Source organism: Triplophysa dalaica, chromosome 20 (assembly GCF_015846415.1).
Source record: "Triplophysa dalaica isolate WHDGS20190420 chromosome 20, ASM1584641v1, whole genome shotgun sequence".
NCBI lineage: Eukaryota > Metazoa > Chordata > Actinopteri > Cypriniformes > Nemacheilidae > Triplophysa > Triplophysa dalaica.
This window is the reverse complement of record NC_079561.1, coordinates 12,949,259-12,973,228: the sequence shown is the minus strand read 5'-3', so window position 1 is coordinate 12,973,228 and position 23,970 is coordinate 12,949,259. Positions and strand designations below refer to the sequence as shown.

Sequence of the window (23,970 nt, the reverse complement as noted above, 5' to 3'; positions counted from 1 at the left end):
CTAAATAATTTAGAAATTAAATAATATTTTTACTTTGTCAATTAAGGTTAGGGTAAAACAATAAAACTATAAACGGTATAAATGAATGATTTAATTAAATATATTCAGTATTTTTAAACTAGAATATTTCAAATATATACTCAACATGGCTATCTTTGTTACATAAACTGTTGATTTGTTTGTAACTTATTTTAACGGGTTTACCATGGTATTTTACCAAAATTATGTTGTGTATTATGAATTTGATCACATTGGTAAATTGGAAAGCAGTATTAAACCTGTTCTTTGTTCCTTCTCTGTATGTTCCTTAAAACCTTTATTTGGTTTTCTGAAAACTGACTTTGCATTTCTGATGTAGTCATATTAATGGAGTCTTATAATTTTAGAAACCAATACATTGGCCATAATCACAATGTATGATAATTAATTGGCAGCAGAGGATGAAGGTCTGATGTGACAGGTAGAGGTTTAAAATGTATTAGGCCCATTCATATATACACGATATATGTATATATATAATAATCATATATACCTTTCAAATACACATACATTGTTTTTTTGTTTGTTTCTTTTGACTTTGTTTGGTAAAAGGCCATGGCTTTCCAACTGTTAAAAGATGAGGAAACGACCTATCATGAAAGGCTAATTCAAATCTGGAGAAAGGCCTTTCAAAACTAAACTGTAGGAGGATGCTTCGGGTCAGAAAGAAATTTTTAAGGAATACAGTTAGTTTGAAAAACCTTAAATCTAAGTTTTAAATCTATTTTTCTAAATAATACTAATATTTATAATATAATAATTTTTAAAAATAAAAATAATTCAAAGTATATACAATATTTAATATAAATACATAAAGTTTAAAAATAACAGCTTACATTTGTACCGATTGACCGGTCAGAAACCGGAATCGACCGTTTTTCGCATGATCGGCTGTGACCTGCCGGTCAGTCTCATGTCTTGCCGATTCGAAGCAGATCGTATGTTGCCAGCGACGCGGTCAATAACGTCAAATACGCAAGTAAACGTCCGTTCAAGCCAGCTGTCTTTCACGGCTCATTTACGCTCGTGATTGCGTTGTTCCACCAAACTGCGCGAGTCTCCGCGCGCGTGCACACATATCATGTAGTGCACAGACAATTTTTGACTGTCCAGTAGTTCACCTTCGTTGCCGTCTACTTCGGGTTTGTACTACATGCTAACTGTGATGCTAAACTCCGACACATGCTAAACTCATGTTGAAGTCGTTCACTATGTGTAAAACAAATGTCCAATGTTGAATTCCATTCAACCAGATTAATTGTTTTACGTTAATTTTATGGTAATTTCTCTGAGGAAAATGAAAAAAAAATCAACCAATATTTGTGATATATTTTATTTAAAGATTATTTCATTTTAAAAGGTTAAGTCATACAGTTTATAAAAATATTGCGATGGGTGAGATTGGATATGTAATTTCAATATCTTCAGAGAGTAAGTTGCTATGGTTACTTACATACCCTGAAAGTTATCTCCTTTTTTTGGAACGGAAAGTTGGGGATACCAGTTAACTTACCCTTAAACGTACCTGGGTATATCACATAACCAGCTTTCTGATAACATATGATCTCAAAATTCTAGTTAAATATATTGTTTAACGACAATAACAAAATGAAAAAAATCTTAAATTAATTGAAAGACTACTCAGTTTAGGTAAAGAATATGATGTTTACAATGTACAATTTTGTTGTTGTCGTTAAACAATATATTTAACTAGAATTTTGTTGCTGAACATGTTATTATATATTTACAGTATATAACAGAAACAGAATATTTACATTGCTAAAGGTGTGCAGTGATAAACGGAATCGTTAATAATTTGTGAATAAAACAAAGCTAATGACCAATCAGAATCAAGGACTAAAACTATATGTATTTTATCTCAATTGTTTATTGTTGGAGTTATGGATGTATTATGGGGCTTCTCATCATCCTCCATCACGCTTCTCTTTATACGGACTGTCTGAAGTGTGCAGACTCCCTTCTTAAAGCCTACACAGTTTAAACTTCCCAGTCTGACGCATTATTACAGGAATTCTGATGTATTTTAACCATCCTGTACGATCCAATATAAAACGAATTCTGCTGATTTTTAACCATCCTAATTCCGCTGCATTTTAACCATCCTGTATGATGCAATACCAAATTAATCCTGCCGAATATTACTCTCCCAGTCCGACGCACAATATAAAGAATTCTGCTGTATTTTAACAATCCTGTGCTTTTCAGTATCAAATTAATTCTGCTGTATATAACCATCCTAGTCCGATGCACTATCAAACGAATTCTGCTGTATTTCATTCTGCTGTATTTCATCCTTCCTGTTCTATGCAACAAAAAATGAATTGAACTGTATTTTAACCCTTTTGTACGATGCATGATAAAACAAATTCTGCCGTATATTACCCTCCCAGTCCACCGCACCACCAACTGAAGTGTGCAGGTTTACTACGCCTGACACATTACCAACTGAGGTCTGCTGTATTTTAACCTCCCCATCATCGTTGAAGCCAGCATCATCTGGACCCTCAATGATATCATTGCCAGTGTGGACAGGAGACTGGAGGCCGTCTGCAGGATCTTCCTGCTGAAATTAACAGTAATATAAGTGATGAATTGTCTAAATAATATGCTATTGACACATATTGACTTTCCATCTTCCAGATATCATTATTAAACAAAAAAAAAAATCCAAAAAATGTGTCGGGTGTATAAACATGTCAGTACCTGAAACCACTTGTGTTCCAGGATCTCTTCCAGATCGATACGATCCTCTGGATCTTCTTGCAGACAGGCTACAATCAAATTGCAGCATTCTGTTCAGAAAGAGCAAACTGTGAGTTTTTCTGAATGTCACTTTAAACTCTCATTCATCATCTTATTCAATTCTTTTATTAAAGCACTTGTTTTGTTTTCTATCATTCAGAACTACAGTTGGTCTGATGAAGATCTCACCTCCAGTCAAGCCGTTTTTACTCCATGAGTACTCGTTGATCTGGTCCAGGTCCAAATCAGTGGGAAATCTCCCGCACACCATGGCGAATAGCAGCACACCCAGCGAGTACACCGTCGCAGGCTTTCCATAGTACTCCCCCCATAGTAAGTATTCAGGGCAGGTGTAGATCATTGTGCCTAACGAAAAAAACAAGCAAAAAAAAGTGAGCAGAAAATCTTCATCTTAGTATTAATGTTAACACCTGTTCATTAGGTAGTGATAAAACATACCAATATACTCTTTGTAAGCTGATCTTTTATGCAGATCACCGCACCCGAAGTCAATCATTTTGACCTGCAGGGTTAATCAGGGGTTTTTCCAGTTTTATGTCTCTGTGGAAAACCCCCCCCTGGCAGCATTGCATGCGCAATGTATTCTGTCACTCTGCCTCTGTTGATCAGGTCAGGTCAGGTCCATGCAGGGAGAAGGGCGCTCCAGGACCATGATATATCCGTCCGAATAGTCCTGCCAGTCCAGAAACTGGATGATGGCAGGACCATGTTCTCCCTCACAGGCAAGCATCTGAAGACCGACCTCTCGTGGAAGAGGCTCAGGATGACCCGGCTAGAAGAAAAACAATTGTTGTCATGAATAGATGAAGGTGGTTAAACAAACAAGGATTTAGCTCAGTCTCAAACAAACTGTGAAGATGTTTTCAATTAAATATTAACACAATCTACTTACAATGTTGATATAATCCTCGATCACATCTTTGGTCTTGACCACAAGTTTCACTGCCACCTGATCAACAAAACAAAAAAATTGATTTGTGTAAGCGTTCATCATGAACAGAACTTTGCAATAATACATTTACAACAGTAAAGAGCAAGTTTGGTCAGGTTTCAGTAGATCAAGAACTGAAATCCTGGACACTGGATACATCAAGGTTTGAGAAGAAGATGAGCACAAAACTGAAAAAAATAGAAATAAAATCAAACCTCTAAGCCGTCCTGCAGACGCGTCCCTTCATAGACGGACCCAAAACCACCTTGACCCATACTCATACTGACAGCCATGGATTTCTATTAAAAGAGAAATGCAGCAGACATGAATCTCCAAACATTAGCAATACTTAAACTAAAACTATTTAAAAAGTATCTGTTTAACATGTGAAATACTGTAATGTGTTGTAATACAGAATCGTTGTGTGGATAAAAGAGAGCTATAGACCAATCAGAATCAATGAGTGAAACTATATCTGTTTTCATACGTTTTGTTATGTTGAACTTATGAAAGTAACTCGCATTCAATTCTCACGCCGGCCTTCTGATCATTCTTTCTATCCTTGTGGACTGGAGTCTGCAGACTGTCGGCAGGAACAGGTGTTCCAGGATCTCATCCAGATCAATACGATCCTCTGCATTCTCTTGAAGACAGGCTTCAATCAAATTGCAGCATTCTGTTCAGAAAGACAGAAGAGACGATTATTACCTTAAACTGTGAGTTTATCTGAATGTCACTTTAAAATCTCATTCATCATCTTATTCAATTATTTTATCAAAGCACTTGTTGTATTTTCTATCATTCAGAACTACAGTTGGTCTGATGAAAATTTCACCTTTAGTCAAGCCTTATTTGAACAAGATCTTTTGGTCGATCAAGTACCGGTCATTACAGTTGGGAAATGTCCCACACACCATGGCGAACAAAGTGCCCCAAGTGAGTACACTGTCGCCGGTTGTCCATAATACTCGCCCATTTTGAAAAACTCTGGGCAGGCGTAGTCTCTTGTGCCTTAAGAAAACAGATTTCATATCATTTAACCGTATTTATTAACAAAATATTTTGAAGCCTAAGTGAGCCTAGCAATGACTCTGAATGCTGTCCTCTTATTTATACAAATGTAAATGATGTGTCTGAAATGATAACACATACCCATAAACGTCTTGTAAGACGTCCTTGTAAGCAGATCAACGCACCCAAAGTCGATGAGTTTGACATATAGGGTGTCTGTTATGAGGGGGTGCTCCATTTTGATATCATGGTGGAAAACCCCTCGTCGGCAGCACTTGTAGGCAGCTGTGGTCGCCTGTCACATGATGTCTTTGGCCAAATCCTCATTGAGTTTTCCCCCGTTGCTCATAGCAAAATCAAGAACATCCACGCAAGGAGAGGGGCGCTCCAGGACCATGACGTAGTGGTCTGGATACACCTGCCAGTCCATGAGCTGGACAACCTCAGGAACGATTTCTCCCTTACAGGCAAGCATGTGAAGAGTCACCTCACTTGGAAGAGGCTCAGGATGACCCGGCTAGAAGAAAGACAACAGCATCATTACCGGAGTTTGGATAAACTGAAGACAGTGGAATTGTGTACTTGAAAACAGTGATGAAGATTTTTTCAATTGAAGAATAGTAGGTACTACTTACGATTTTGATATAATCCAGATGCTTAGACGTATTGACACGTTTCACTGCTACCTGAACACAAAAAAACAAGGATTTAAGGTTAATTTCATTTCATTCAAAGCATTCATACTGAGCAGACATGTAAGAGATACATCACACACGAAACTGGACATAAGATTCAGACATTCAGAGGTGTGTAAAGTGGCAGATTGAGATATTAAATAGATGAACACAAGACTATTTGTAAATTATTGTGAGCAAAAAATCAAACCTTCAAGCCATCCTTCACCCGGATCCCTTCATAAATGGCTCCAAAAGCGCTTTCAGCCGGTATTTCACCGATCTCATACAGGCATGAGTTGATTTCTATTAAAGGAGACATGAAATTGACGCAAAACACTTAAAATTAGCAATACTTCATCCAAAATTATTTAAAAAATATTTGTCATTTAACAAACGAGCAGAAGTGTATAGTTGTATGTTGTTGGAATTATGGAAGTAAACTCACCCTGAATGACCACGCTGGGCTCCTCATCTTCCTCCATCTCCTCCTCAGCCACACTGACTGATTCTGGCTGGATTTCTTTATCCCAATCCAACTCTTCCTTCCAGTCCGACTCAATAGCAACTGGATCCTGGCTTGCATCCTGATTCGAGTCTGACCCTAAATGCAACTGGACAAGGGACTCAGAATGGACTGGATCATGTAGGGAATCAACAGTCGAGTGCGACCCAAATTGCACCTGCACAAGGGGTTTAGAAAGGACTGGATCCTGTACGGAATCAGCAGTCGAGTCCAACCCAAAATGCACCTGCACAAGGGGCTCAGAAAAGACTGGATCCTGTACGGAATCAACAGTAGAGGTCGACCCAAATTGCACCAGCACAAGAGGCTCAGAAAGGACTGGATCCTGTACGTAATCAACAGTCGAGTCCGACCCAAAATGCACCTGCACAAGGGGCTCAGAAAAGACTGGATCCTGTACGGAATCAACAGTAGAGGTCGACCCAAATTGCACCAGCACAAGAGGCTCAGAAAGGACTGGATCCTGTACGTAATCAACAGTCGAGTCCGACCCAAAATGCACCTGCACAAGGGGCTCAGAAAGGACTGGATCCTGTACGTAATCAACAGTCGAGTCCGACCCAAAATGCACCTGCACAAGGGGCTCAGAAAGGACTGGATCCTGAGTGCCGAGGATCTTCAGGTCACAGGTGAGAGTTTCCTGGTTTTCCTGAAACTCTGTAGTGACAAACACACAAGATCAAGTCAATCAAATGATATTCATGAAATAATCAACATTTAACGTTACATTCATGAATCCAACACGATACTGAAATGGAAAAACTTACTCAGATTTTCAACAAAGGATATGTGTTCATCCTTTGATCCAAAAACCAATTACAGTAGGTCATGGCAAACACCATTAATAATAACCGCAGTAAAGATAGTTTAGCGGTGTGACTTTCGGACGTTTATAAGTTGTGAATCTGCATCGCGCTGCTGTGTACATGAACACATATTTAAATTTTGCACACAATGATTTGTGAATTCATGTGAATCGGTTTCCCCCTCATGATATCCACTTGTTTTCAAACGCCTATAACTCACGAAGCTGAAGACCTAAAAAGACCATCATCTTGTCCACTTCAATTTGTGAATTTTTTCACAGCAAAGTTTTTCTGCCAAATCGTGTTAAGTTGTTAAATACGGAGGATGACAAATACACAGTCTTTACCATTCACAGCTACTTTCAGTGTACATACACACAAGTTTATGCCAATTTACTTGTTAACTCAGCCTAATTTGGGATAACTTTCACAAATAAATTTGTCTTTTTAATATAATCTTACACCTGTGTTTATTATGTCCTGTAATACTAATATTAACGGTTTGAGATATTATACATAATAAGCCTGTAAATTAAACAAGACAAATGATTCAAGTCTTTGACATGTTGCTTTACTTTATATAGTTAGTTTCACAAATGGCATTAAAAATTTTCTCATGTTCTTATTCATAAAAAAACGCTGCATAATTGTTAGTTCACCATAAAAATGTTCACAAATTGACTTTATTACTTAAAGTGGCTATATAATGCATAACAATACTGAATTGTGGCTTAAAAAGAAACCGAAGGCATACTATTCCTAAAAATGGCCTGCGGTATCCTATCCTATGTACTTTAGTTTAAAATGACTATTTAGATTTGTGAAACATTTCACAGATTAGTATTTGCCCAAAAAAACATTCCTCGAGTCCTTCAGGTGAAAGGAAAATTAGTTAATTCATTCGTCACTTAAAAACCACTCTTTTCAGACAAAACTTTATTTGTGAAAGGCAGTTCAGACGCGCCAAGCGTCCTTCTAACAAGAAACATTACAGCATACTATAGGATACAACCACAATTGGCCCCACTATCAATTCAAGGGATCTTTGTTCTGGAAAAAAATGCACAAACGACTTTATTAGAAAATGTTTTACTGATTATCTTTACCCTTAAAGCCAAAATAAAAATAACATCTTACAAAAATTTGATAAAGACTCAATCACTAAACTAAGAACAATGTATCTAACACTCCCTATTCCTCCTAAAGTGAAAGAAACACACTTCATAGTAATGAACAATATTTACCCATCTAAAAATTTACTGAATCTTCGCTTTGGTATAGATGACAATACATGTACATTCTGTGAAAATTATGTTGAAACTACGGACCATGTGTTTTTTTCATGTAATGTGATACAGACATTTTGTTGTGATATATATAAATGGGTAAAGCAACAGGTGTCTTCATTCCCAACCTCTTTCTCCAGGGACGATATAACATTTGGATTGATATTGCAAAACAAGGGTGATGAGCTCTGTACTAATACAATTGTATGTCTAGCTAAATTCTTCATCCACAAACGCAGAGTTGTGAAATCATTTTTTTTTTTTTTTTAATGAATTTAAACTGTATTTGAAGTCTTTAAAAATGTTGAAAGGTCAACATGAGGTTAATAACTGAACAATAACAGAATTCTCCCCTTATGTCATGTTGTAATTCTCTTAAATTTAAATTTATTAGGGTTTCGAGCACGAAGTGCTGAAAACCTATTGTATTTGTAAGGATTTTTCTTCTTCTTCTTCTTCTTCTTCTTATTATTATTTTTCCGCCTTAAAACCGGTCGCCCAGCCCAAACCGTAAGTCGTAGAAACTTGAGGCTTGGTCAGTTGGTTGTATCTGTGCAGGTTACTCAGATACAGTGACCCAGCCATATCGGCCCATAGGTGGCGCTACAGCGATGCTGAACGTGTTTGGGCTCGTTACTCCTAAACCGTTTGTCGCACACCCAAGTGTTTTATATCATTGTAATCATTGGCTCAAAACTTAAAAAACTTATATCTCCGATTTCATTTCCGGTATGCAAATTTTTCCGCTAATTTGCATTTTATGAAAAAAATAAAAAATGAACTAGTCCCTGGATTTTTGCCCGATCGGAACCAAACCAACGCTGATAAATTCTGTGGAGTGTGAATGTAAATATTCATTGAAAATTAGTTGAAATTTCGATTCAGGGTCGCTAGGGGGCATCAAAACGTCAAACCCGGAAGTAGCCTATTTCATTAAAATGGCTATACCTAGAGAATGGTTTGAGATATCTTCACGGGGCTTAGACCATATGTGTAGACCCTCAGTCCGGGGTCACAATAAAAAAAACTCGGTGTTTGGCCACTAGGTGGCGCTATAATAGCAAAAAACTCGAAAAGGGCTATAACTACGCAACCGTTTGCCCGATCGACATATTTTGTACAGTGTGTCTTTGTGTCGTGAACCTTGACTGTATAAAAGGACATTGGCGTTTCTCAAAAAACATGTCTGCCATCGGCCAATGAAGTTTGAGCACTCATTAGACCGGGTAAATAGAGGCCGATCAAAACGACACTCGCTGGGATTATTCGTCTCAAGGTCCTTAAGGTCTGTAAGAAATGTGAACTCATTTGGCCACCGGGGGCGAAATAACGCTTTTGGAGTGCATAATCAATTCTGTATCACGTGACATTTGACATATACAGACACCATTGGTATCATAAGATTGCTCTTCTCATTCTGAACAACTTTGCCTCTAGACACGCTTCTGTCGATCAAACGGTTCGTGAGTTATCGCTGATGATGTCAAAAACCTACTTTCGCGAACTAGTTCCTGGTTTTTCAACCGATCGGAACCAAACCAATGCAGATGACTCCTGTGGAGTGTGAATGTAAATAATCATTGAAAAAAAGTTGATTTTTTTTTTTCACCGTTGCTTAGGGACGCCAAAACTTAAAATGGGCTGAGCCTATCACATTAAAATGGCCATAAATCCAGAACGGCTTAACATATCATCATGGGGCTCAGATGATATGTGTAGACCATCACTCCAAGGTCACCTACAAAAGAAGGTGGCGCTAAAACGTTAAAAATGGCAAAATGTACATGTCTTTTGATGGCCTAGACAACTTTGTGTCACGTGACAATTGACTAATACACAAACTATTGATATCTAACGATAGATCTCCTCATTCATAACAACTTTGCCTCTTGAACCATTGATGTCTATCAAATGGTTTGTGAGTTATTGGTGATGATGTATAAAACCTACTTTTGCAAACTAGTTTTAGGACTTTCAAGCAATTAAACAAATTCCACCACAGTACATTTCTTTGGACTCTCTAGGTCAATAATCATCAAAAACATGTTGAGTTTTTTTTAGTTTTGTGACCATAACAGGGTGCTTTATGATATTAGCTTGAAACAAGTATGTTGAAGGTCGCTAATCCTAAATAAATAATCCAAATGATTTGCCATTAAGTACTATTATACATATTATGACACTGAACAAGCATTCAAAATGTGATTCTCATTGAAAGAGGCATGCCTTCACAGCAGTCAAAAAGGTGAAAAATCATTCATTTAAATGACTTTGTTAAACATGTCTTTAAAAAATACAAAATTTTCTAATCAAATTGCTAATCAGCCAGTCACATGGCATAAAAAAGTGAACCACTTGCTGAAGTTCAAACCCAGCATCAAACTGGAGAAAAATAAGCTATTTTGAAGAATGTGCATTGGATTAACAAAAAAGACCTATATATCTGCAATAGAATGTGTTAAAAACACAGGAGTTGCTTTGTTTTACAAATGGCTTCGTTTTTTTATCAATAGACAGCTGCCAATTCACGCCATAGCAACCAAACAGATTATTTTAGCAATCGTCTGGCCAGTCCTACATCTCTGCAGTAGAATATCATAGAGACACAGGGCTTGGTTCGTTTCACTTGTGGCTTAGTGTGTTATCAATTGACAGGTGCCATGCCACACCCATAGCAACTAAACAAGTTAATTTAGTGACCATTAGGCTAGCCCTATATCTCTGCAATTGAACATCATAGAGACACTGGGGTTGTTTCGTTTGACTTGTGGTTTGATGTTATATTAATTGGCAGGTGCAATTCTTCGCCATTTTACAGAAACGGTGTTATCCATGCATAATCCATACTATTTATTCATAATTAAATAAACTTGCTCCACTTATTTAAGTCCTCAGTTCACATGCATGTAACATCCATCATGTTCAGCGGTTTCAAGGTAATCACGCATGCTCAATCTCATAATCTTACAGGATCACAAATCAAACATGACCAAAATCCTGATTCACTGTATTGCTGATCCAAAAATTGTTACAACCGATTCTTGACTCCGAGAACAGTGGCATGTAAGTAAAGTGCGCTGCAGATCTGTGTTCACAGTGCAAAGACGCAATTAAATTATACAGTTTATTCTAATTTTCTAATGTATTTTATATTATCAGAATTCTTATATTTAATTAAATTTTCTGTCTTACAAGTTTTTTTATTCGCTTTAAAGTTATACACATTCTCAATATCACCTGCTCATCGTTTCTCAATCAAACACAACCAAAACAAACAACTCTTTCATCTCATCAATTCTAAATCACATGCATCCAAATAAGGGGCCCATTCTTTGTAACTCGCTAACTCAGTTAGCTGGATTTGATCATTGACAATTTCGCACAATCTTGGATCGTTAGGCTCTTCTGCGCTTATCCGGGACTTGATGTCATATTAACGGTTCCGTTAGCTTAAACCTGCTCGGGAGCAGGCTAACTTCATGTTAGCAGGATTAGATCACGCTTTATAAACGAAGGTGATATGGGAAGTTTGTCGCAGCCATGTCCTGTCCATTTTTAGGAGAGCAACCTATTGCTAAAGGTGCAAGGATAATTCGGAGAGCTTTCAGGATTAATAACATATTGCGATATAGACAAGATCCTTTAGCGCAGCGGAACAGTATTAGAAAGATATGGTTTTTCACGTGAGGGTATAATTTATCTAGTTAATTTGTCGGATCCTTATGTGAAAAGTTTAACTCGTCGTAGCCAGGCTTTAACAACAGCACAAACTGTGTGTATTGCCTTGTGCTACTTTGCGAGTGACACCTTCCTTTACATGGTTGGAGATGCAGAGATCATTGTGAAAAGTGCTGTATGTCGTGCCATTCGCAAAGTTTACCTGGCACTCAAGCGGTTTTTGGGTGTTTTCTTGGTTTTTCCAAGCCACTTAAGAGCCCAAATTGGAAAAGAGAGCTTTTTCCCTATTGCAGGTATAATTGATCATAGAGATTATGAAATGACCATGCCAGTAAATATGACACAATGTCTCCAGGCTTCCCTAAATGTGATTGGTGCCATAGACTGCACACACATTGCCACCAAGGCACCCCCAGGCACCAATGAACAAAATGGGGTTCACAGTATAAATGTGCAGGTGAGATTCATAACATTTAGTTTGATAATTATTCAAGGGAATGTATTCAATTATATAACAAATCTCTTAGATAGTGTGTGACTATGTACCATATTATAAATGTGGTAGCGAAATGGCCTGGCTCTGTGCACTACTCAAGTATCTTCAGAGAGTTATGCACATTATTTAAACGTGGCAAGTCAAATAGACTTTACAAACTAACTGGATTACTAATTTTGGGCCTAACAGAACTGCATTTTTCTATTATACATGTGACTATGATGGAATCCTGCTAGGGGACAAAGGCTATGCCTGCAGGCAGTATTTTATGACACCATTACCTGACAACAACCAACTTTGAATTAGATTATTTTGTTGTTTTATCGAGAGGAAACAGCTAGTCATGGGTGTGTAAAAGCATGCAACGCTTCTTTGAGCTGATACTGATAATTTCTATCATTTTTCTGTGTGTGTGGGACTTTGATCCGTCGTGGGTTCGTTGGGGTTTGACCCCTTAGCCTGTTCGTGGATGCATAACTGCATTGAATGGCGCAAATACTCGAAACCCGCTTAAAGGCTGGGTTAGGGTTAATTTTATTTACTTTTGTTTTATTTTTTCTAAGACTGCATATATAATTCCTGTTTGTATTAAGAGCTGCTCCCTCAGGCTATATCTTCTATGTATTATATTGTGAAGAAACGAATGTTATGCAGCCATGTTTGTTTGTAAATCTTGATCATTTCAATAAAAGTTTTTTTTTTTTTAATCCGACGCGCCAAGACGCGGCAGCCTCCTTCCTGCCTGATTCAATCTATACGATTTACGTAAACCATGTGCTCATGTCGAAACAAGACACGTAAGGGAAGATTTACTTGAGGTGTGAGCATAACAACTCTATTTAATAAGTGTATTGTAGGCCCATAGAAGTGAACTACATAGTTTAATTAACTTTACAGCACAAATCCAACATCTGTTCTGCATTTTTGAAGTAGTCCCGATCGAATACTTAAATTAGCGTGGTCAGGTGTGTGATTAGGGTTAAGATCACGGGCCTTCAAGAACCGGATTTCAACAACCCAGCACTAGTTTGATGGAGTGTATTTTAGGTTACCTATTAAGTGTGCTCCGAAGTTTGTCTTACGAAGGACTTTTTTTCCCTCCCGTTCCACACCAGTTGAGTTGCCGTGCGACGTCTGTCGTGAAAACTTTGAAGCAAATCATCCACACTGTCTTCTTCATATTGGGCCATCACTGAGGGATGATCTGTTAACCTTCAACAGGTAAAATTTAAAGTTAAGTTTGAGTTGTAATGCTTTTAATGTATGTCTCACCATGCATAATATACAATATTGTAGGATGTAATAAAAAAACATTATTGTGGATTGATTCTAAATCTGTATTTAAAATCATAGTGAAATTAAAGATATCGTTTAAATAAATGGTTCATATAGCATTAAACATACATTTTTGTGTGCACTGTGCACAATAAGCTTTTATGTGTTCACAGAAATCTGACGTACATTTGAAATTCTTGGTAATTACTGTAAGCCTGTTTGTTATGGAAACTTGAATTTTGCAAATGGCACAATGCACTAAGACTTATTCCACCATTAGCCTATTTAAAAGCTCATTTTATGGTGAAAGCAGACACTGTAATAATGTGCTCAAATGAGTTTGAAAAGAAACACACTCTTAGTCAAATGTGTAAGAAACTTTCTCATGCTAAAGACGAACAGTTTTGCGTATTAAAAAATGTGAAGCTTCAATTGTTTTTTGACAATCATTAAAGAATCACTAAAATTTCAGTTTGGACAGCTCTTGTACTTCTTTTAGTCTAGGACTAGTCTAATCCCTGTCTGGGATACCACCCCAACATGTTTTTAAAATGGAAGTTAAGAACCATTATTAATAATAAAGCGCAAGTAGTAAGCACAAGAGTCCTCGTTCTAAAAGTCTTAATAGTTCAAATCTTTGTATATACAGTGCTGTGCAAGTTTGGGCACCCTTGGCTCTTAATACTGTGTGTGGTTACCTGGATGATCTATGACTGTTTTTTAGGGTTCGAGCCCGAAGGGCTAGAAACCTATTGTATTTGTTGGTTTTATTATTATTTTATTTTGTAATGGTTGTTCACAACAAGTCCCTTTTTTGTCCTGAACAGTGAAACTGAGCACTGTTCTTCAGAAAAATTCTCCAGGTTTTATTGTTTTCCAACATCTTTGGCATATTTGAACCCTTTCCAGAAGTGACTGTATGGTTTTGATAGCATGCTTTTTGGTATGATCTCTCTTATTTTGTTAAAATTATTCACATTTTCACAGATTCTGCCAGGAGTGCCCAAAATTTTGCACAACACTGTACATGCACAAGCACTATATGTTTATGTTTTGAAAATGTCAACGATTCTTACCATTCTCTGCATAAATCCTTTTTCTGCAAGTTTTTCCTCTAGCCTATCTAAATCAGCAATGCTTGCTAGAGGAAAGACAACACTCTCTTCCTCTTCGGCCACATCCATCTGGGGTAAAGCGCGTCTGTTTCCTGTTATAGACTGCACCAGTGAAGACAGGTGGTTGATCTTCATGTCCATTTTCTCCTGCTTTTCCATAATTGCCCTTTCTACAGCTGCAATAAAGAAGATAATTAAATTTGGTATGTAGATTTCATGAATAACAATGCATTTAAACTGAGAAATACATACATGTACATTGATTTCGTGAAGGACCCAGGGCTGCAATTTCCTGTCTTGCAGCATCTGTAAATATAAATTTACTGTGAGGTTTAACATTTAAGATGTATTTTTACAATTTGTCTTGGTGGATTTTACCAAGAACGTGTCAAGTTATTTAGGATGAAATGTAACACCTTTTCATAAAATGATCCAACCTATGTATATTAATATGTTCTAAAACTATTAGGTCCAGTCCTTAATCCTGATTAACAAACATTAACAAAAAAAAACAAACATTCTGTTGCTGTTCATAGTCTATCAGGGACTGTTTTTTCCTGCGGAAGGGAGACTTAGTGATTTTACTTCATGCAACTTGTATTGATGCATATTTTTGCGTAAATAGTATTTGTATTTCATGATAACCATTTTATAAACGCAAAAAGATACTCGAGGCTAATGCTTATTGTAAATAAATTATTACTGAAGGGATTGCCTACACTTGTGTTTTGCATAAACCACGCACTTCAGGTGTGACTTTTTTTACAGACTCTTGTACCGTATTACTTCCTTAACAATTTTTCTGGTAAGAAATGTGCTGGAGTGAAAATTGGTGTTGAAAAGCTATTACTGATATATTTGTATAACATAAAAGTTACCTTGTGGTCTTTCTTGGTGGTCCGCCAAGGGTCTTGGGAGAGAAAAGGCGTGGTCTGTTGAATATAATGTTATATTAATATTTAGTTTAGAGCATGTTGTGAATGGTGTTTCTTTTTTCCTCCATCCTATTCAAATTATTGCACTTACCTTGTGTGTTAGGCAGTGATGCCTGTAACGCGTAACGCGTTAGTCTAATTTGACGACATTTTTCAGTAACGAGTAATCCAACGCGTTACTTTTTCCAAACCATTAGTCAGATTAATGTTATTTATCCAAGTCACTGTGCGTTACTATTTTGTCATTTTTCTTAGAGAAAATATATATTTATTGCTTTCTTCTTGTGTCTCAGGGAGTGAAGTCATGTGCGACAAGTCACGTTTTCAGCACGAGGACAACACACGTGTTATAGTGCCTACCACACAGCGACACAAACGTAAACAACAATGGAGGGAGGAGAGAGATGCGCATTTCTAGCTGGAAATACAGTCACGAGTTTGTGTCCGCTAGATGACAATATTAAGGTTCGTTGTGCTCTCTGTGCTGGTGACAAAGTGCTATCTAGCTTCAAAAACACCACGTCAAATTTGAAGAAACCATTTGAGTCGAAGCACGGCACATTCCAATTTACAAGTCCCGCCAGGTGTTGCTAAGCAGAGAGCAGCAGGTCCCCCACCTACCAAACAACAAATGCTGGACTTTGATGCAAAACCAGTAAGTGGTGGAGAGTTGAAGAAATTGGTCGGGCAGTAGTGATGCGCGGATGGCGGTTAAATCTGCGGGCGCTGCGGATGATCCGCGCGTCGGGTAATTGAAAAATACAATCAGACTAATTGCGGGTGGGTCGCGGATGGAAGATATCATATACAATTTTAAAAACATTTCTCTTAAAATACGAATATGTTTTAAATGCATTTTTCATCAGGCGCTAATTTGCAGTAATTTAAAAGAAATGGAGGACGGTTCTTTTTTTAAAGCACAAATGGGGATAAAACAGATCCGAGAGAAATGTAAAAAGGGAGAATTAAAAAGAAAAAAAGTAGAAAAGAAAAGTACCGTGTGGGAGCGTTTTAGCAAAGTGGTTTTAACAAGGATGGATCACGTGCTGGGCATGTAATATGCAACGACTGTGAGACAGGTACATCATGTGTGTGCTACATCGAAATATTATATTTAAGTATTTATAAAGGACAGTGCTAGAAAATGTAGTCAGTAATTTAAATGACGTCCGGGTCCGGTGGGGATATCTATATGAGAGAAAATTATACGTGCGGGTGTTGTGCCGAAAAATGCACCCCTGCCAGATTAAGCACCCCCTTCAAACACACGCTGTCTGATTGGCTAATTCTAACCACTCCCCTCCCCACACCTCATCCTAACCCCTCCCCTAACACCTAATCCTCACCCTAACCATTGTGGGGATGAGGGGGTGCATAATCTGGCAGGGGTGCATTTTTCAGCATAACACGGGCGGGTGGCGGGTGGATGCTCGTTTCGTGCGTTTTACACTTGTTTTGTAAAACCATTCCTTGCTGCTCTAATGCTGTGAACAACAGGTTCAATGTTCATAAAACATGTTAAAAAGAAATTAATAGTTACATTTATAAATAATGTAGATTATAAATAGTATGTTTTGCCATTATTAAAGTGTTAACAGTTAGTAAGGTCAAGAACGAGTCTTTATCTTGAACACCATCTAGCTAACAATGGGGTTTTGTGCTTTCTAGCTTGAAGAAAAAACACAAAACTAAACACTTAGCCGTACAGCTAAATTATATCCGTTAAGTAAGGAAACCTAGCTGAGGTAACGTTGTAAAGGAAGTTTATAAATAGTGTAAACAAAGCTAAAATTAATTAACCTGGATATATACCTCAATAACATAACTAAGTTACAAAATAATCACAAACAGTTAAACCTTAATGGCTTATTAACATCCGCATTTGGGTAATTTATTAGCCAACTGTCCGTCCGTGTGGTGGATGTGGACACTCGTGGTAGAATGTCTAGATAGCTACTGCTACAGTAATTACGATTACAATAAAAAAAGGTTTGGTTGAAATAAGGTAAACGATATTTAACGTTTACATTAATTTTGCTATCATATCTAATTATTTTGTCATAGCTACTTACTTTACACAGCTGCTTTCGTGAAGAGCTTTCTGGAATCTGGCGGTTGGCTGGGCTTTTTTCGCGCAACAATCAATCACGCGCGTCTTCGCTTCTTCTTTCGGTTTTATGGCGGTTGGCAACTATCTTTAATGGTGCATTTCCGCCACCTGGTGGGGTGGGGTAATTATTGCAATGTATGAATCCTCATTGCGCCTCAAGTTTCAATGTTTTTATAACTTTGACGGAATATGTTAAACTCTTTACATTTATTTAAGATAATAATGAACATGGTTTGGTAATTTGTTTTCTCCATTGTTTTAGCATGTATAACAGATTATCTAGCTGTCTTTAGATTACCAGTTGAAAACATGATCAGTTGAAAACACGTAGTCAAACAGTCCAGCCTAAACTACTTAGTTGGAATGACGTCGTAAACCAGTCCAAGGCGGACCGACTTATTTTCAACCATATTTCAACGTTGAAAGACGGTAATTGTTTACTGGGTATATTATTAACATTTTTAAGGAAATAGTCTTTAAGTTCAATTTAAAATGTCAGGAGATACATTGTTGACATTACTGTTAAAAATACACTTCCAATAAAGTGAGTGATGGCAAAACCGATTGTCATTTTTATGTTGAGGCAGTGGGGGTGTTGGCGGCAGCTGCTAAATGTAACTGATAAAGTAACGAGTAATCTAATTTAGTTACCTTTAAAATCCAGTAATCTGTACAGTAACTAAATTACTTTTTAGAGGAATAATCAGTAATCCGATTACTTCTTCAAAGTAACTATGGCAACACTGGTGTTAGGCGGATCGAGATACCAGCTCTGATGGTGTGCCTGGGAGATTCCTGGAGCTGCAAAGATGGATTAGGTATGATTTGATTGTATCCAAGACATGTAAAAACAGTTTAATAAAAAAAACTTATAATAACAGTAATCATATTATGGGTGATTTATTTTTAATATTAGCTACGTTTCCACTGTGAAGATGTGTCTTTGTTTTGGCCTCTGAGGTAGAAGTCCTAGGGTATTGGATCGACCTGAAAGCCCTGGTCCGCACATGCTCGACACTGGAAAAGTGCCTATTGACATTACCAGCAATCTCAAGTAAGTACATCATTGTTCTTTTGACAACATAAGGATTCTAATTGGTGTCAAAAGGGGATGCAATGTGGATGCTTGCTGTAGTCCAAGTGTTAGTGTGAATGTTCACGTGCCCAGGAAAACCGTAAATTATAAGGTTAAGGGACCCTTAGTGAAACATTGGTTGCAAGATCAAACACATTTCCCTGCCAATACCGATAGCCAGCTATTCATGAATGTGCTAATAGTTTGGTCATAACAACCATATACAGCATTGCTTCAAAAAGGAAAATTCTGTTGTGAATTTTTTATTCTTTATTCTGCCAATTCTTTAGCCTAAATCACCCCAGGTAATATGAGAAAATAAACAAAAAACATTTGTCCCAAAGTGATGTGCTACTACTAGGGATGAGTCACGAATTTCGAATATTCAATAAGTTTTTTAATTATACAATTTCGAATAGTGTGTTATCTTAAAAAAAATCGCCGTGTTTTCATGTGTAACGTGTTCATGTAACCAAAGGGTGGCGCTGCCAATAATGACGCATCTTAAACCTAAAGGTTGTCAATCAAGAGACAATAGAGGAAAACATTTTCTCACAACAATTGTTAACGAAGTTACGCACACTGTAGACCCGCGCGGCATAACCGATACGATAAATTGAGACTGTGTCAAAAATGAGTTCTGTGTTGGGGTCCTTTAATAAAATGAATGAGAATAAAGTGCAGTGCAAACTCTGCAATGCAAAGCTGCCTCATAATGGATCAGCAACTAATTTTCACAGTCATTTGTGGGCGAAGCACCCATCAGGTCCATCCACAGGTCAGCAATCAGTTTCTAGTTTTATGGTCAGACCAACCAATTTGCATGCTAGACGGGCGGAGCAAATAACGGCTCTAATTACTAAAATGATCGCTAAGGACATGCTTCCGATCGGCTTTGTCGGAGGAGAGGCCTTTAAAAATCTTATGGAGTTCGTACAGCCTTAGTTTACTGTTTGTCTAGAAAAACGATCACTGCCAGACTGGAGAAACTTTTTCATGACAATAGAAATGGAAGCATTTTGAGCTGTTAATTTATGAATTCGTTCCGGACTGTTAAAAAATGCCTTCATTCGGTTAACATGTTGTAACACGTTTTAAGTCTGGTCTAAAATCTTTATGGCTGTATTATGTTTTCCTTGATCAATCAGAGTGTTTTTTAGTTGGTATCAATGTGCATGCTCATATTTTACAAGGAAATGTCCTAGCATTATGAGTGTTTGATGCTGATCGACGTACTGTTAATAAATGGCGTCATTCGGTTGTTAATATATTAATGTTTCGGCACGTTATCTTAATGTATAGCGTGATGTAAGATTGCCTATTCCAAAATAAATAAAGCAGTGTGTCGTCATACAAATTTAAAGCGTAAATGGTCTCATTCTCTCTCCGTTTATGTGTGTGTAATACTGTAATGCGCACATGTGGGGGTTGGGTGCGAATATCGAATAATTTTCGAATAGTTCTCATCGATCTTCGAATATTATTTTTGCTTTAAATGCCCATCCCTAGGTACTACATCTGTTCAGTCACTGCCATGCAGCTCATGACTGGAACAGCCATAATTGAGGAGGAGCGCAGTAAATTAATTGCAATTAGGGAACACCTGTCACCGGTGGTAATAAAACGGCTTTAACAGTCATCAATGCTTTTTAAACCGATGTTTTCCCCTTGTCCATTTACCAAAGGTATTCTTGTTTTTATAAGAAGGACATACCAGACAGCTGACATGCGAGTGCAGGGTTCCTCAAATCTTACCCTTGAGGGCCAATTAACTATTTAGCTCCAACCTTGATCAAACACACCTGAGCAAGCTGATCGTGGTCCTAAGGATCACTAGATAATCACATGAGAGTGAGGTTGATCAGGATTGGAGCTAAACTCTGTAGTGGATTGGTCCTCCGATGTAAGATTTGAATTACACTGTGCTAGGGTATCAGACCACTCCCTGTGAGACTTTAAATGCTGAGGCTAAAGTGTGCCACTATTTCCACAGTGCCTGTTTTTGATCATTTAGCCTCCCATTTTAAAGTTAGGTATTGTTTTTATTGTTTAAACCTCCTCAGATATAAATTTAAATTAAACTAAAGGAATAAGCCCCGCAAAGCGGTGGGTTACAGTGCATTTTCACAGAGTGCCTAAAACCCCCTTAGCTGTTATAAAATGCACTGTAACCCAATGCTTTGTGGACTTATTGATTGATTTATAAAACCGTTATTCTATATGCGTAGCAAGGTTTCATAAAATAAATAAAATGATATTTAGGCTATGTATGCGGTCAGCAGTTATAAATCGGCGTAGTTTATAATGGCTTAGAACTCGGCTCAGCCGATCAGAATCGAGGACCAGAACTGACTGTTTTATAATCGGTTTTAACTCGCATTAAGAATTAAAGTAAGCATCAGGGTTACATGTAATTTATGTTTACTGTAAAATTAAAACCTGGATCTAGTTACGGCTCAAATGTAACCTTGCTTATTTTTAAACAAGGTATTAAGTTTGTTGCAACAGAATGATTAAATAAAGCTAATTTAATCCATATTTAAGCCTAATCAATACTGGTGCAACCCAGCCTAATGCCTGCTTCATATTGTCCGCAGCACACATTCATTTTAGCATCCATATTAACCATGGGGATACATTTGATACCAGTGGCTTGAGTCTAGCCAAATTTAGCCAATTTCGAGGTTAATGCTCGTTGAACACTCTCAACTGAAATGCTATAATTTTGTAGGTCCTTAAAGTGATAGTTCACCCAAAATGTTTATGTGAACAGGAATGTCATCTGTGTGGTCAAACAATCAGAATAAACAGTTTCTGTAACGTTTTTACTGTAACTAACAGTATTGGTGTCAGTAACAGTTGAGGGTGTCAAATCGTTCTCATGTTTTTGTGCAGTTAACTAACTTGGTGTTCTTCCTTGGTGGTCCCCACAGGCTCTCAGGACAGAAAAAGTGTGCTCTACGAATTAAATACGCAATGCATTTAGTTTTACATTGTATCTACATGTTGTGAATTTTTCTGATTTCTTCATCCTTAAAGTTCCCTTTTAGTTCAAAATTACTCCACACCTCAAGGCATTTTAGGAGTATATGACTTTCCTCTTTTAGACGAATACAATCAGAGTTGAAATAGCATTTATTCTGGCTCTTCCAAGCTTTATAATGGGAATGAATGGAGGATGAGATTTTGAAGCTCCAAAAAGTGCTCCATAGGATTAATAAAGACCTTCTGGAGTGAATCAAATGTTTGTTTAAGAGGAACATACATATTTACAACTTTTTAAACCGTAATGTTTCACTTCTGTGCACTGGTGGTCGACAGATAACAGAAATTAAACATAAGTTTGAAAAGTTAATGGAAATTTCTTTAAAATGCATCGATTCATTTCAGAAGGCCTTACTTTGCCCCATGGAGTCGATTTTTTTGATGGATGAATGCACTTTTTGGAGCTTCAAAATCTCACCCTTCTTTCATTCCCATTATAAAGATTGAAAGAGCCATGCTTCAAAACATGAATTAAGAATTATAATATAAAAATAGTGCAAGTGAATTAAACAGCTTAATCTTAGCCATTTGAACACATCGAACACACCTGAATCATCTACTCAAGGCCTTCAGGATAACTTTAAAATTAATGGCAGGTGTATTGGAGCATGTTGGAGCTGAACTTTGCAGGACAGTAGATCCAGGAACCAGATTGACTACCTCTATTTAAATCAGAGTTTTGTGGCATTTATTTAGTCCCTAAACTCGCGCGCGTGAAAACCACACGCAGACGTGTGATTTACGCATGCAGAACTGTTTCACAAGCAGAAACCCTTGAGAGCACACGCTCGCGAAGCATAAATGGTCTCTCGCAAGTTTTTTTTTTAGCTCGTACAACTGTTCTCTACGCCTAAATCACACGTACGTGTGTGTTTCTCATGCTCGTGAGTTTAGTGACTAAATAAACGTCACAGGGTTCACAATGTACAAATTGAATAATTAAATATGCCCAGGTAATGGTTTACAAATCGCTACTTTAAAAACATGAATTAAACCACTCATATGTATTACATTAACAATCTCTTTATGAATTTGGAAATCTTTGTAGGATTAGAAATCTCTGTGTTTATAAAGGGGATAATTCAACCAAAATTGAAAATTCTGTGATGAATTACTCACTCTCTACATGTTCCAAACCTGTTTACATTTCTTACAGTGCTTGTAACTAAACAGTTCTTGGACCCCATAAACTACCATAGTAGGTAAAATGACAATCGTAGTCAATAGTTTCTTCAAAATATCTCTGTGTTCAGCAGAACAAAAAATGATAAACAAATTTTTCCTACTATGGTAGTCAGTAGGTTCCAAGGACATTTGGGATACAAACATTTTTCCAAATATTTTCGATGTGTTCATCAGAACAAAGACATTTACTTACTTTTGGAGTTGTTCCAAATCTGTAATGAAGACAGAATCTTTATTTTTCAGTGAACTATCCCTTCAAACCCATATCTTAGTTTCAGAGCACAAATAGTGTTTAGAGTAACATGACTGTGATTAATTGACAGTTCACTTTTCTCACCAGTCAGATACAAGTAATAATTAACCTTGATAGCTGTGGAGACTTTCAGACCAGGTCTGCTCTTGTTCTTCCCTGATTGACAGATAATGTTGCTGATGTACAAATGCTGCTGAGAGTTAAGGAATCATAAGTCACATTCATTTTAGTGAGACATTTTGATCTTTACACTGTGTTCGAAAGTAGGCAAGGATTTTTTATTTCTCACATCTCAGACAGCTTTTCTCGAAAGCTTTTTGGAATAAATATTAGTTGTTTATATGCCATTTCCAGGTATTTGCATTCTTTCATGCTTTTTGTCTTCACAGAGATCTTTCTTGCTCCTCACCATATTGCATGAGAACTATGACTTGCTTAAACGACCTCTTTAAGTAAGTTTTTCATCTACCTAAGATGACCGGGCAAACTATTGAACAAGGTTGTCTGAGATTGATAACGGTTATCTGAAAAAATATGAGAAATATAAACAAAGCGAGCAAGCAAGAATTGTAGATTAGGATTTAAACGGATTGACAAAAGATAGCAAATTCAGACTTACTGCTGCCGAAAGAATGTGCAGCTTTGCTCTGCAAAACAGGACCTAATAAAAGGGACATTTGTTTTGTGTATTCTCAGTTGTGTATTCTCAGTTGTTGTTCATTAATGTTCTTTTCTCATTCGGAGTC

At 37.2% G+C, this 23,970-nt stretch overlaps 2 long non-coding RNA genes and 1 pseudogene across 2 annotated transcripts; 1 reads left to right on the top strand and 2 right to left on the bottom strand.

Annotated features, from left to right (window-relative positions):
• Positions 1-1,907: 1,907 nt before the first annotated feature.
• On the bottom strand, positions 1,908-5,060 carry LOC130409312 (serine/threonine-protein kinase pim-2-like; annotated as a pseudogene).
• A 1,318-nt stretch (positions 5,061-6,378) lies between these two features.
• Positions 6,379-17,686, bottom strand: LOC130409316 (uncharacterized). The gene is made up of 6 exons (XR_008904847.1): positions 17,629-17,686; positions 15,500-15,553; positions 14,874-14,927; positions 14,583-14,797; positions 13,284-13,443; positions 6,379-6,622 (listed from the first exon to the last, which is right to left on the bottom strand). It is a non-coding gene; the product is annotated as an uncharacterized LOC130409316 (long non-coding RNA).
• A 272-nt stretch (positions 17,687-17,958) lies between these two features.
• On the top strand, positions 17,959-18,720 carry LOC130409317 (uncharacterized). Its single transcript, XR_008904848.1, has 3 exons — positions 17,959-18,095; positions 18,396-18,484; positions 18,627-18,720. It is a non-coding gene; the product is annotated as an uncharacterized LOC130409317 (long non-coding RNA).
• Positions 18,721-23,970: the final 5,250 nt, after the last annotated feature.